Consider the following 12,130-nt stretch of genomic DNA (forward strand, 5'->3'; position numbering starts at 1 on the left):
AGAGTATCCCCAGACTGTCCAGCACTGCCTAGGGGCTTGCTTTTTCTTTCTCTTTTATTTTAGAGACCCTTGAGCCAGACTGCCTGGGTTTTAATCCTAGCATTATCACTTTCTAGCTGTGTAAGTGGCTTGACCTCTCTGCACCTCCATTTCTTCATCTGTTTAACAAGGATAAAAATAAGACCTCTCTCATAAAGTTCTTGTTTGGATTAAATGAGTTCATATTTATATGAATGCTTTTTCATGTAGTATGTACTCAGTAAGCTTTAGCTCCATGATTGTTATTGAACGTACCTTTGTCTGTGTGTCCCCCATCAGACTGGGAGCTCTCTAAGAGCACAAGTAGTGTTTATTCTATTCCTGGGAGCTCTCTGGGGAAAGGGGCTGAATCTCCCTAAAGAGTGAGAGCTACCTGATATCTCTCCCTTCACACAGGAACTGTGTCTATGCCTGAATTTCCTTCTTTGCCTGCCCCTAATCACTCTGGGTGTGAATATGTCAGTCCCAGTGGAGCTCCTGGGCAGCGAGGTTGTCTTGGAGAGTGGTCCTGGGAGAGGTCTTATCCTGGTTGAGAAAGCCATGGGATTCTAGACAGAGATTCCTACCCAGGGCAGGGTGGCCCCCACAGCAAGCTCACAGCTCCAGGGACAAGGTCACAAGGCAGCCTCCAAGGACTACTTCTGCTCTTAGGAAGGGGCAAGCCGGGTGTTCTCCCTAGACCTTCTGTCCATGCACACCATTCTGAGGATGTCAGCCCCAGACACAATCTTACTCCTTTCTCTCTGTCAGAAGACAGGAGATGCAATGTGGTGCAGGGCAAAGATCAGATCAAGTTGGCATTGAATCCTAGTCCTGACACTTGCTAGCTGTATGGCCTTTTATTCATTTAATATCTTGGAACTTTCATTTCCTCATAGGCAAAATGGTAACTAGAAACCCTGTTTCTCTGAGCATATCATGTACTCAATAAATGTTTGTTGAATGAATGATTGCATATTCATTTCCTTCCTTTTGGGGGGTTTAGAGAACAGTATAACCAGCCCTGCCTCTGGTAAGTTGATTCCTGCATCTGTGAGCCAAACAGGTCATCAAGATGACATTTAGTTCACTCGCAGCCTTTAATCCATTCCAAGCACACACTTAAATAAGTTCCCAAAATGGAACCTTTGGTAATACATTCCCATTCTTTGGTCATGAGAAAATCCCTTCTAACATCGCTTTATCCCCTCCCTACCCCATCTCTAACGGCACGTCACAGGCATGTTTTGTCTTCGACACTCTTCTGTAGCTGAATGGTAGAATGTGTAACTCATTGGGTCAAGAGTCAGGACATCTATACTCTAGTCCTAGGTCTGCTGATAACCCCAATGTGACCTTGAGAAACAGAAGCTAATATTTACTGAGTCTCTACTGTGAGTTGGCCACTATGCTAAGTGGTCTACATACATTACCTCACTCACTTCTTACAAGTGACACAGTCCCTTTACGAAGAAGCAATCTAAGGCTCAGAGAAGTTAAGAAATTTGTACTAAATCACACAGCTTTTAAGCGGTTAGTTCATGTTTCCCTGACTCCACAGCCTCTTTCAATTGTGCTATGCTGACTTCTCTAGGGGCCTTAGTTTCCCGATCTGTAAAATGAAAGAATTAGATTCGGTGTTCTGGAAGGTCCCATCCAGTTTGACCTTTTGTCACTACCTGCTCAAGGCCTCTGGAAGGATCCTAGGAAACTTCAGCACAGCTTCCTGGCTTTCCCTTTCCTGACCTTTTCTTTTGTTAGTCTGTCTCCAGGCCCTCCTCACAATCCTCTACAGTGAGTCAGTGTGACAAGGACCCAAATGTTTCCCCAAGTCAGGGCAGTTCCATCTGCTACGTTCCCTGCATAGCGAGCTGTGGGAACACTGCATTCCACTCTCCAGATCCTGGTGCCTGGAGTATTTTCCCTGAGCCATATTGCCTCTCTGCATTCCCCTCTTTGTGGGAGCTTGGGCCAGCCCAAAGCAGGACCCATTTGCTTTTCTGCCTCTGAAAGCATGTGGCCTCCTGGAAGTAAGTGTGTAGTTGGGTTAAACTTGCTTCCTGGGTCCAGGGACTTTTCCTCAGCAGGCTGTTTCCATTCCTAAAGTTCCAAGCCTCACTCTCAGACCACCCATGGAATTCACACATCAAAACGTTCACCAGCTCGTATGTTCCATGTCCCCACCCCATCTTGGCTCCATAATGATGGAGACATAGCCCTGACTTCAAATTTCTAGCCATAGCCACTTCAGCCTATAGTTTGCTTTTCTGCATTTATAGATGGGGAAGTCGAGGTCTTGGGAGGTGGGTCAGGGGACTAGACTGGGATAGGATCTCAGGCACCTGCCCTTCCCTCACCCTGTTCCTTCATCCCTGTTCTCTTAATAGGGCTGCTTTCACAAACCTGTGTCTGGCTTCCGAAGTCTCCAGTTGTCTTTCTCATCTTTCTTGACTGTATCCAGATTTCTGAAAGTGACAGTTTCCTTTGTTTGCTAGTGAAGGTCTCACGCTTCCTGGTCCAGGAGTGAGGGGAAATGTTTTCTTGTATTCCTGAACCCATAGCCAGCTGCATTCTCCATCTAGTATCACCCAGTGGGTGTTGGATAGTCAGGGAAGTACCCTGGGCCTGAAGTAGGATTGACTCAGGGGGGACAATGTGACCATCATCACCATGTCATCATCAACAGCTACATCATCATTTAGGACTTTCCTGTTTGCCAGGCACTATTTTGTCCCTACAATGATTCTATGAAGCAGGTATCTTACAATATTCAGACTGCGAGTTCTAGTTAAGAAATTTTCTAATGGTACTGACTGAGGTTAGATGCAGGATGAGAACCCAGCCTGACCAACCTCAAATTCAGTGGACAGTCTTTTCCATTATGGTCTGCTACCTCAGACTCAGGCCTTGGATGACCTTGGTAACCAACTCCTCTTCAGATTGGGTACATAGTAGGTACCCAGCAAGTGCACATGGTGGCTGCACACTACATGCTTACTAATTAGCTGAGCTAAACAATGAAACCCATCAAAGCAAGTCCCTTCTATGGCACAGAGTGAGAGTTCAGGGTCACTTCTCCTCTGGGTTGACCTGAACATCATGGCCCACGTGCTTTGTGACCTGGGGTGAATTCCTGGCCCTTTGGATGTTACTGATACCCTTTGGGGAATAAAAACGAAGATGTGACTCAGAGGGACATAGAATTGTAGACTAATAGAGGCAAGAAGCCCGACACCTTGACCTTAAAAAGGATTGTTGCATTCTGAGGAGTAGATGAGCTGCATCAAGTTGCCTTGGCGCTTTGTTTATTCTGAGACAACCAGCCTCGCTCCTGGAGTCATGAATTTGGGAGCATTCTATCCACCAATTGGCGGGCATGCCTGGCACCAGCGCATAGCCCTGGGAGTGGATGTTGGCATGATCAGTGATGCTCATGGCACCTCACTCCCTGCCACACAGAACAGATGGCGCCTCCTGACTTGTCTTCCTTTCGCTTTGCTCTTGCTGGCTGTTCTTGCCAAGGCTTGGTTCTTGGCCTTGGAGGTTGATAGCCAAGATCTTGACTTTTGACCTCCGATATCCCCAACACTCCTCTTCCCCACATTTGCTAACTACAGTGAAATCATAGATGCATAGATAATCAGAGCTGGGAAGAACCTTAGACCAACTGTCTTGTTTTAAAGAGGAAAGACTGAGAACTAGAGAGGAGGAAGTGGCCTGCCTGAGGTGACAGATGGCAGAATGGAATAAGCCATATTGGGCTTCAACCCCTGCCTGCCTTGTCCTCAAGAGCCAGGATTTATTTATTTAATAAGCATTTAATGTCTTCTACTTATAATCACACTGCCTTTATCTGGGTGATCACCTGGATATACACACACACGTGCATTGTTCAGAGCTGCCCTTCTGCGCATCTCCTGGGTCTGCTAGTTCCCTGGCCCCTTCCCCACCCCCATCAACGTTCCTGGTCCAGATTTCTATCCCTGTGATCTTGCCTCTTTAGGTTGCTAAGGGCTGATGTGACAGGGGAAGATATCTAGACCCTTTGCCTCTCCCCCGTCCCACACAAGCCAGGGTGCCAGACAGAGAACTTCACTACTTACAGCTATGAGGTCTTAGGATGGTTACTTACCCTCGCTAAGCCTCAGTTTTCTCATTTTACAAATAAATGCACTTACCTTAGTGCCTGGCACCCAGTCAGCTAATAACATGTTAGTTATTATTATTAGTGGGACTATTATTATTCCTAAAAGCAGCGATTCTTGGGAGGGCTTCCCACCTAACCTGGAGGATGGAGCTCAGGCTCCATAACCTTTCCATGGTGGAACACCCCCTCGCCAAATACACCAAAACCCACATTCTAGGAGTCCTTGTGGAGGTCTCAGTCCTTACCCTGGCTTCATCCATTGTCAGCCAAGCCACTGGCATTTCACGGATCTCAGCTCTGCCTGTTATAAGTTATAAATAACCCCCAGCCATCTGTTCTCTGAAACCCCAATACTGAGACCAAAAGCAGAAGCTTCCCTATCCTTCCCCATCTTATTCTGCTTCTGGCAGGATTTTAATTTTCTCTGCTTTGGAATTTAAATCTCTTCCCTTTTGTGCCTTCTTCCCCAACCCCAAGCCTGTGTGTGGACTTTCTGTCATTGCAAATATTGAGGAAATCTCTGGGGAACAGTTCTCTTAAGAAGGTAGTGCCCGTTTAAGGAAATTGCATGGAAACAGTGTACTCCCTCCTCAACCCTTGGCCGGGCAGGACCAGCAGCTGCAAGGCAGATGGAATGTGCACAGAAAATGTGAGGGGACTGTGAGACAGGTATCACCCAAGGCAAAGGGACTCAGAAGCAATGGCTTTCTAAGTCCCTAGAGCTAAGCAAGCCCTCAGCCTTGTTGGAGGGAATAAGGTGAGAGACCTTGAGATCTTTCTTCACTCTCATTCCCTACCCCTAAAAACACATATTCTGCATAAGGCCTCTGCGCCTCAGCTCCTCTCAACCTGCCAAAGTGATAATTAGCTAATCTGGGTGACCATATGTTATGGACTGAATGTTTTGTCCCCACCAAGTTCATATGTGAATGATATGATAATGTGATGATATTTGGAGATGGGGCCTTTGGGAGGAAATGTTAGATGAGGTCATGAGGGTGGGACCCTCATGAGTGGATTAGTGCCCTTATAAGAAGAGGTCCAGAGAACTTGTTTTCTCTCTACCTGCACTGAAAAAAGGCCATATGACCAGAGCAAGAAGGCAGATGTCTGCAAGCCAGGAAGAGAGTCTTCACCAGAATCTGAACATGCTGGCACCCTAATCTTGGACTTCCAGCTTCCAGAACTGTGAGAAAATAAATTTCTGCTATTTAAGCCACCCAGTCTATGGTATTTTGTTATGGCAGCCTGAGCCAGTGTTATATTCTATATAAACAGAATGGTTAGAACATTCCCTCTTCTTAGGAAGAGCATTTCAACAGGGCCTTCCTGGAGACAATGTCAACAACTGTGGTCTGCTCCTTAGTGAAACCTGATACAGAGGCAGCCATGTTTTTTCCATCATGAGCCACAAGATGAGAAATCTGTATTAAAGATTTATATTTTATATATATTTATATGTAAATATATAATTTACATATATTCACATAAAAGACAAAGTTTTAATTGTATCAAAATTTACTAATTATAAATTATTATTTATTTATAAGGTATACAGTATAAAAACAATTTAACAAACACTTGTATTCCCACCATCCAGTTTAAAAAAGAAAACATGACAGCATTGCCTTTGAATGCCTCCCTGATCTCATCCATTCCCTCCTTAATCTGAGGTAACCCTCATCATTAATTTTGTGCTTATAATTCTTTTGGTTTTCTTTACAGTTTTATCATGTTTTTAATCCCTAACTGGCATAATGTTTGATTTTATGTGTTTCTGAATACTTTATCAGTGGAGTCAAAGTGTACATCTTCTCTTGTGACTAACTTCTTTCATCTGTGTTATGTGTACTGCAATTCATTTTCTTTTCTTTGTAGTGCAGAATTCCATTGTGTGAATACATCACAACTAACTTCTCAATTCTATTGCTGATAGAAACTAATTGTTTCCCAGTTTGAGAGTACTGAATACTATGCTACAACGAATATTCTTCTTCATGTCTGCTGATGCATGTGTGGAAGAGTTGCTCTAGGCTATATACATAGAAATAGAATTGCTGGCTCGCAGAGTATATGCATCCTAAACCTTGATAGATAATGTAAAAACTGTTTTCCAAGGTATTTGCACCAATTTATACTTCCACTAATGATGATATTTTCCGACTTAATTTTTGTTTGTTTGTTTGTTTATCTGGAGGGAACAAAATGGCATCTCTTGTGGTTAAAATCTGCATATCCCTGATGACTAATGAATATTTTTTGAGATTTTTCTTTGGCTATTCAGATTCCTTCATTTGTGAAATTCCTCTTCAAGTATTTTGCCCATGTTTCCATTGGATTGTTTGTCATTTTCTTATTGATTGTAGGTGTTTAAGGGCTCCTCATATATTCTCAGTAGGAGTCCTTTGTCAGATATATGTATTACAAATATCTTTTCCCACTCTGGTTTGCCTTTTCACTCTCTTAAGATGCCTTTCCGCTTCTTTTCCTTTAGAGTTAATGCTTTTAGTTCCTATTTAAGAAATATTTGCCTACTGCAAGGTCATGAAAGTACTCTTTTCTGTTTTCTTCCAGAAATTTTATTGTTTAACCTTTACATTAGGTCTCTTTGTCTGGAACTGAGTTTTGTGTGTGATGTGAAGCTGTTGGTTACCTCAGTGATGAAAGCTGTCCATGTCTTCTGTGGAGCAGGCCTCTGAGATCTGTGACAATGAACACTACAGGGTCCTCTGTTGTGAAAGTTGTGGGGAGCCTGCAGCTGTCATGGGAGCTGTTGAGGTCCTTAGTGACAAAGTCTTCCAGAGTTCTCCACAGAGCAGGCCACTGGGAACTGTGATGACACTGATACTTATAGCTCCTTCCCTTCTCCTTTATTCCTAGTCATCTCCAGACATCTCAGTCAAGCCAATCTCCCTAATAATCTCCCTAATAATCTGGTGTGGAAGATTATCTTTGTTTTTTGTTCCATGGTGTTGCTGTAGTTCTTAACTGGACTCTTGGGCCCTCCCAGAGCTATTTTTGTTTGTAGATAGCTGTCTGTTATTTGTTGGGAGAAAAGTGCTGCTATCTCTTACTCTGCCATCTTGCTGATGTCACTCCAAGGTTATTTTTGCTGTTTGTAAAATGCTACATATGGTTATTTGTTTTCCACACTTTAAAGATGTCATTCCATTGTCATCTGGCTTTCATTGTTTCTCTTGAAAAGTTCACTAATTGTACTATAGTTGCTCCTTTGCAACAATGTTTGTTTTTACTCTGCCTCCTTTTAACATATTCTCTTTGGTTTTGTTTTCTCTAGTTTACTATGATATATTTAGATTTGGGGGGGAGGGTGGTTTTATGGATGTTCTTCAGTCTGTGGTTTCATTTTGAAATATTCTAAGATTTGGAATACTTCTATGTGAAGTATCTCTTCATATACTGCATCTGTCTTATTCTTTTCCCTTTCCTCTGGCACTCCAATTACATGTTATGTTGGGATTTTAACTATGTACTATATGTCTCGCACATTTTCCACCCTTTTGGGGGTATGTATTTTAATCTGAATATTTTCTATTGCTTCATCTTCCAATTTACCAATACTCTCTTTTGCTTTGTCTAATCTGCTGTTAAACTCATCAAATTAATTCTTAATTTATGGTATTGTATTTTTCAGTCCCAGAACTTCCATTCAATTCAAATTATTTTCTTAAATACATTAATCATAATTATTTTAAAGTCTGTATCTGGTAAATAAAAAATCTGAATCACCTATGTGTCTGTGTTTTCTTTTGGAGGGAGGGGTCTTTTTCTTGGATTTTAATCTTTCTTATTTTGTCAGTTTTCAATTATTTGCTGGATATTGTTTTTCTCATAAACTGTAGAAGCACTCAATGATGTTAACTTCCTCCAAGTAAGGCTTTAATTGTCTTGTGGTAGGTTATGATCAGATTAACTTGATCCAATTGAGACTTATCTGTTTCCATGTTATCCTTAATTCTAGGCTATCTGGTGGCTAAACTGAAAGCCTGGGGCCCTGAACTCTAATTTTGTCTCCCCTGATCCACAAGCATTACCAAAAGTTTCTACTTGCTTTCTTTTTTTTTTTTTTGCTTTTTATTTTATTTTATTTTTAACATCTTTATTGGAGTATAATTGCTTTACAATGGTGTGTTAGTTTCTGCTGTATAACAAAGTGAATCAGCTATACATATACATATATCCCCATATCTCTTCCCTCTTGCATCTCCCTCCCTCCTACCCTCCCTATCCCACCCCTCTAGGTGGTCACCGAGCTGATCTCCCTGTGCTATGTGGCTGCTTCCCACTAGCTATCTATTTTACATTTGGGAGTGTATATATGTACATGCCACTCTCTCACTTTGTCCCTTCTGCCTCCCCGTATCCTCAAGACCATTCTCTAGTAGGTCTGCGTCTTTATTCCCGTCTTGCCCCTAGGTTCTTCATGACCTTTTATTTTTTAGATTCCATATATATGTGTTAGCATATGGTATTTGTTTTTCTCTTTCTGACTTACTTCACTCTGTATGACAGACTCTAGGTCCATCCACCTCACTACAAATTACTCAGTTTCATTTCTTTTTATGGCTGAGTAATATTCCATTGTATATATGTGCCACATCTTCTTTATCCATTCATCTGTCAATGGACACTTAGGTTGGTTCTACCTCCTGGCTATTGTAAATAGAGCTGCAATGAACATTGTGGTACATGACTCTTTTTGAATTATGGTTTTCTCAGGGTATATGACTAGTAGTGGGATTGCTGGGTCGTATGGTAGTTCTATTTTTAGTTTTTTAAGGAACCTCCATACTGTTCTCCATAGTGGCTGTATCAATTTACATTCCCACCAACAGTGCAATTGTTGCACTGTTGCAATTAGACACCCTCTCCAGCATTTATTGTTTTCTACTTGCTTTCTTGAAGCTTTTCCTCACATGTGTGCAACTTAGGCACATTTGTCTTGATAGAAAATTGTCTTTAGAGTGTTGGGCTCAAAGGAGCACATTTCCCTTTGCTTTGGACCTTGGCTCTTCAAGTCATGGCTGCCAGCTTTGTGCCTTCAAACACTTTAATCCAGCTTTTAAAGTTCTCAGTGTGAGGAGTAATCTGATGCCAGTTATTTTTCCAGAGGTAGACATATATTCCCTCTTAGATGAAAAACTCAATGAGAGCAAGTACCTTGTCTATCTTGTTCATCACTGTATCCTAGTGTCTAGAGCAGTGACTAGAATATAGTAGGTGCTTAATAAATGGGACAGCCCAGTCCTTGGCTTCTACATGGGTCACAGCAGTTATCTGATTTGCCCCCTGCACTGCAGGTGAACTTCAAAACCTTGTTGGATGCTGCACCTGAACCACAATGGCATTTCTTGGAATTTTTATTGGAATTGCATTGAAACTATAAAATAATTTTGAGGAGAATTTGGCATCCTTATAATTTTGAGGAGAACTGATATATTTATATTTTGTGTATTCTAAACCATAAATAGGATGTCTCTCTCCATTTATTTTTTTATTTTTTTCACCAAGAAAGACAACCTAATACAAGATTCTATAGCCAAGCTGCTTTGGTTCAAATCCTACCTCTGTCACTCAGTGGATTTGTAACTTTGTGATATTTTCTAGTTTCCTTAACTGTAAATGGGATGATTATAATAAAAGTCCCTTTCTCATAGGAGTGGTTATGAGGATTTATTAGGTTAATAATTGTAAAGCATTAGAATTACTTGACATGCAGTGGGTTCTGCACAAGTGTTTGTTACATGAAATAATAATTTTCCTTTAATGTTTTTTCAATAAAGTTTTAAATATTTCTTCATAAAAATCTTGCAGTCTTTTGTTAGATTTATTCCTAGTTACTTATATTTTGATGTTATTTTAAATGGCTATAGTTTTAAAGGTTACATTCTTTATCTGTTTTTGCTGGTTCATGGAAATAAAATTAAGTGAAATTGATCTTCGTATATTGATTTTTTTGGCCAGTAACCTGGCAAAACGCTTGTATTTATACTAATCATTTACCTGTGGATTTCTTAGGATTTGCCAATAGATGATCTTATCACCTGTGAAAAATAACAATTTTGGTTCCTCCTTATTAATTCTTACAACTTTCCTCTCTCTCTCCCTTTTCTCCTTTCCCTCCTCTGTGTCTTGCTTAAAACTTCTAGGTCAGTGGGGTGATAATGTACATTCTCCTCTTGTTCCTGGTCTAGTAGAGAAGATTTCAAGTATTTACCATTAAGAGTAATGTTCACTGTGAGGTTTTTTTTTTTTTTTTTTTTTTTGCGGTACGTGGGCCTCTCACTGTTGTGGCCTCTCCCGTTGCGGAGCACAGGCTCCGGACGCGCAGGCTCAGCGGCCATGGCTCATGGGCCCAGCCGCTCCGCAGCATGTGGGAGCTTCCCGGACCGGGACACGAACCCATTGTCCCCTGCATCGGCAGGCGGACTCTCAACCACTGCGCCACCAGGGAAGCCCCACTGTGAGTTTTAAAAAGCTATCTTTTATCAATTTCCTTCTACTTCTAGTTTGCTGAGAGTTTTTATCATGAATGGAGAATCAATCAAATGCTTTTTTCAGCAGCAAGTAAGATGATTTTTCTCCTTTAGTCTGTTAATATGGTGAATTGTATTAATTATTTTTTTAAAACAATTATAAGGCAACTTTTATTTCTAGGATTAACCTATCTCTGTCAAGATGTAGTACATTTTTACATGTTGCTCTATCTGGTTGCTAATATTTTGTTTAGATTTTGCATGTGTGTTAATAAACAAAATGGCCTAAAATTCTGTTCTCATGCTTTTTTAAAATCTAGATTTGGTATTAAGATTATTCTAGGTTCATAAAATGAGTTCACGATTTTTCATTGTTTATATTTCTGGAAGAGTTTTTGTAAGATTGGAATTACTTAATTCTTGAATTTTTGGTAGAACTACTGACTCAATTTCTTTACTGGCTAAAAGACTATTCAGAGTTTTTTCTTCTTGAGTTAGTTTTGGTAAGTTGTTTTTTTTTTTAGAAAATTTTCCATTTCAACTAAATTTTCAAATATTTGGCACAAAATTTTTCTTAATATTATCTTCTTAAAGCCCTTGTAGCCTATGTAAATTTGTGTCCTCCCTTTATATTCCTGATATTTTTGAGTTGTGTCTTCTTTTTTTCACTTGATCATTCTTGCCAGAGTTTCAGCAGTTTTATTAGACTTTTCAAGAAACAAAATTTGATATTATTGATCCGCTATATTGTTTTCTATTTTATTAATTCTGGTTCTTATCATTTTCTTCCTTCAATTTCTTTGAGTTTATTTTCTATTTTATTAATTCTGGTTCTTATCATTTTCTTCCTTCAATTTCTTTGGGTTTAATCTATTGTTCTTTCTTGAATTTCTTTTATTTATTTTTTAATTATAGTTGATTTACAATATTATATTAGTTTTGGGTGTACAGCATAGTGATTAAATATTTTTATAATTTATACTCCATTTAAAGTTATTGTAAAAATTTGCTGTATTCCCTGTACTGTACACTGTGTCCTTGTATCTTATTTGTTTTATACATAGTAGTTTGTACCTCTTAATCCCTTACCCCTCTCTTGCCCCTCCCCCTTTCTTCCCCCCACCGGTAACCACTAGTTTGTTCTCTATATCTGTGAGTCTATTTCTGTTTTGTTATATTCATTCGTTGTTTCATTTTTTAGATCCTGCATATAAGTGATAACAGAGAGTATTTGTCTTTTTCTGACTTATTTGCTTAGGAATAATATCCTCCAGGACCATTCATGTTGTTGCAAATGGCAAAATTTTCATTCTTTTTTATGGATGAGTAATATTCCATTGTATATATATATACGACATATTTTTTATCCATTCATCTGCTGATGGACAGTTAAGTTGCTTCCATATCTTGGCTATTGTAAATAATGCTGCTGTGAACTTTGGAGTACCTACATCTTTTCAGATTTGTT

The sequence above is a fragment of the Grampus griseus genome (assembly GCF_964374135.1).
Source record: "Grampus griseus genome assembly, chromosome: 1".
In the NCBI taxonomy this organism is placed as follows: Eukaryota; Metazoa; Chordata; class Mammalia; order Artiodactyla; family Delphinidae; genus Grampus; species Grampus griseus.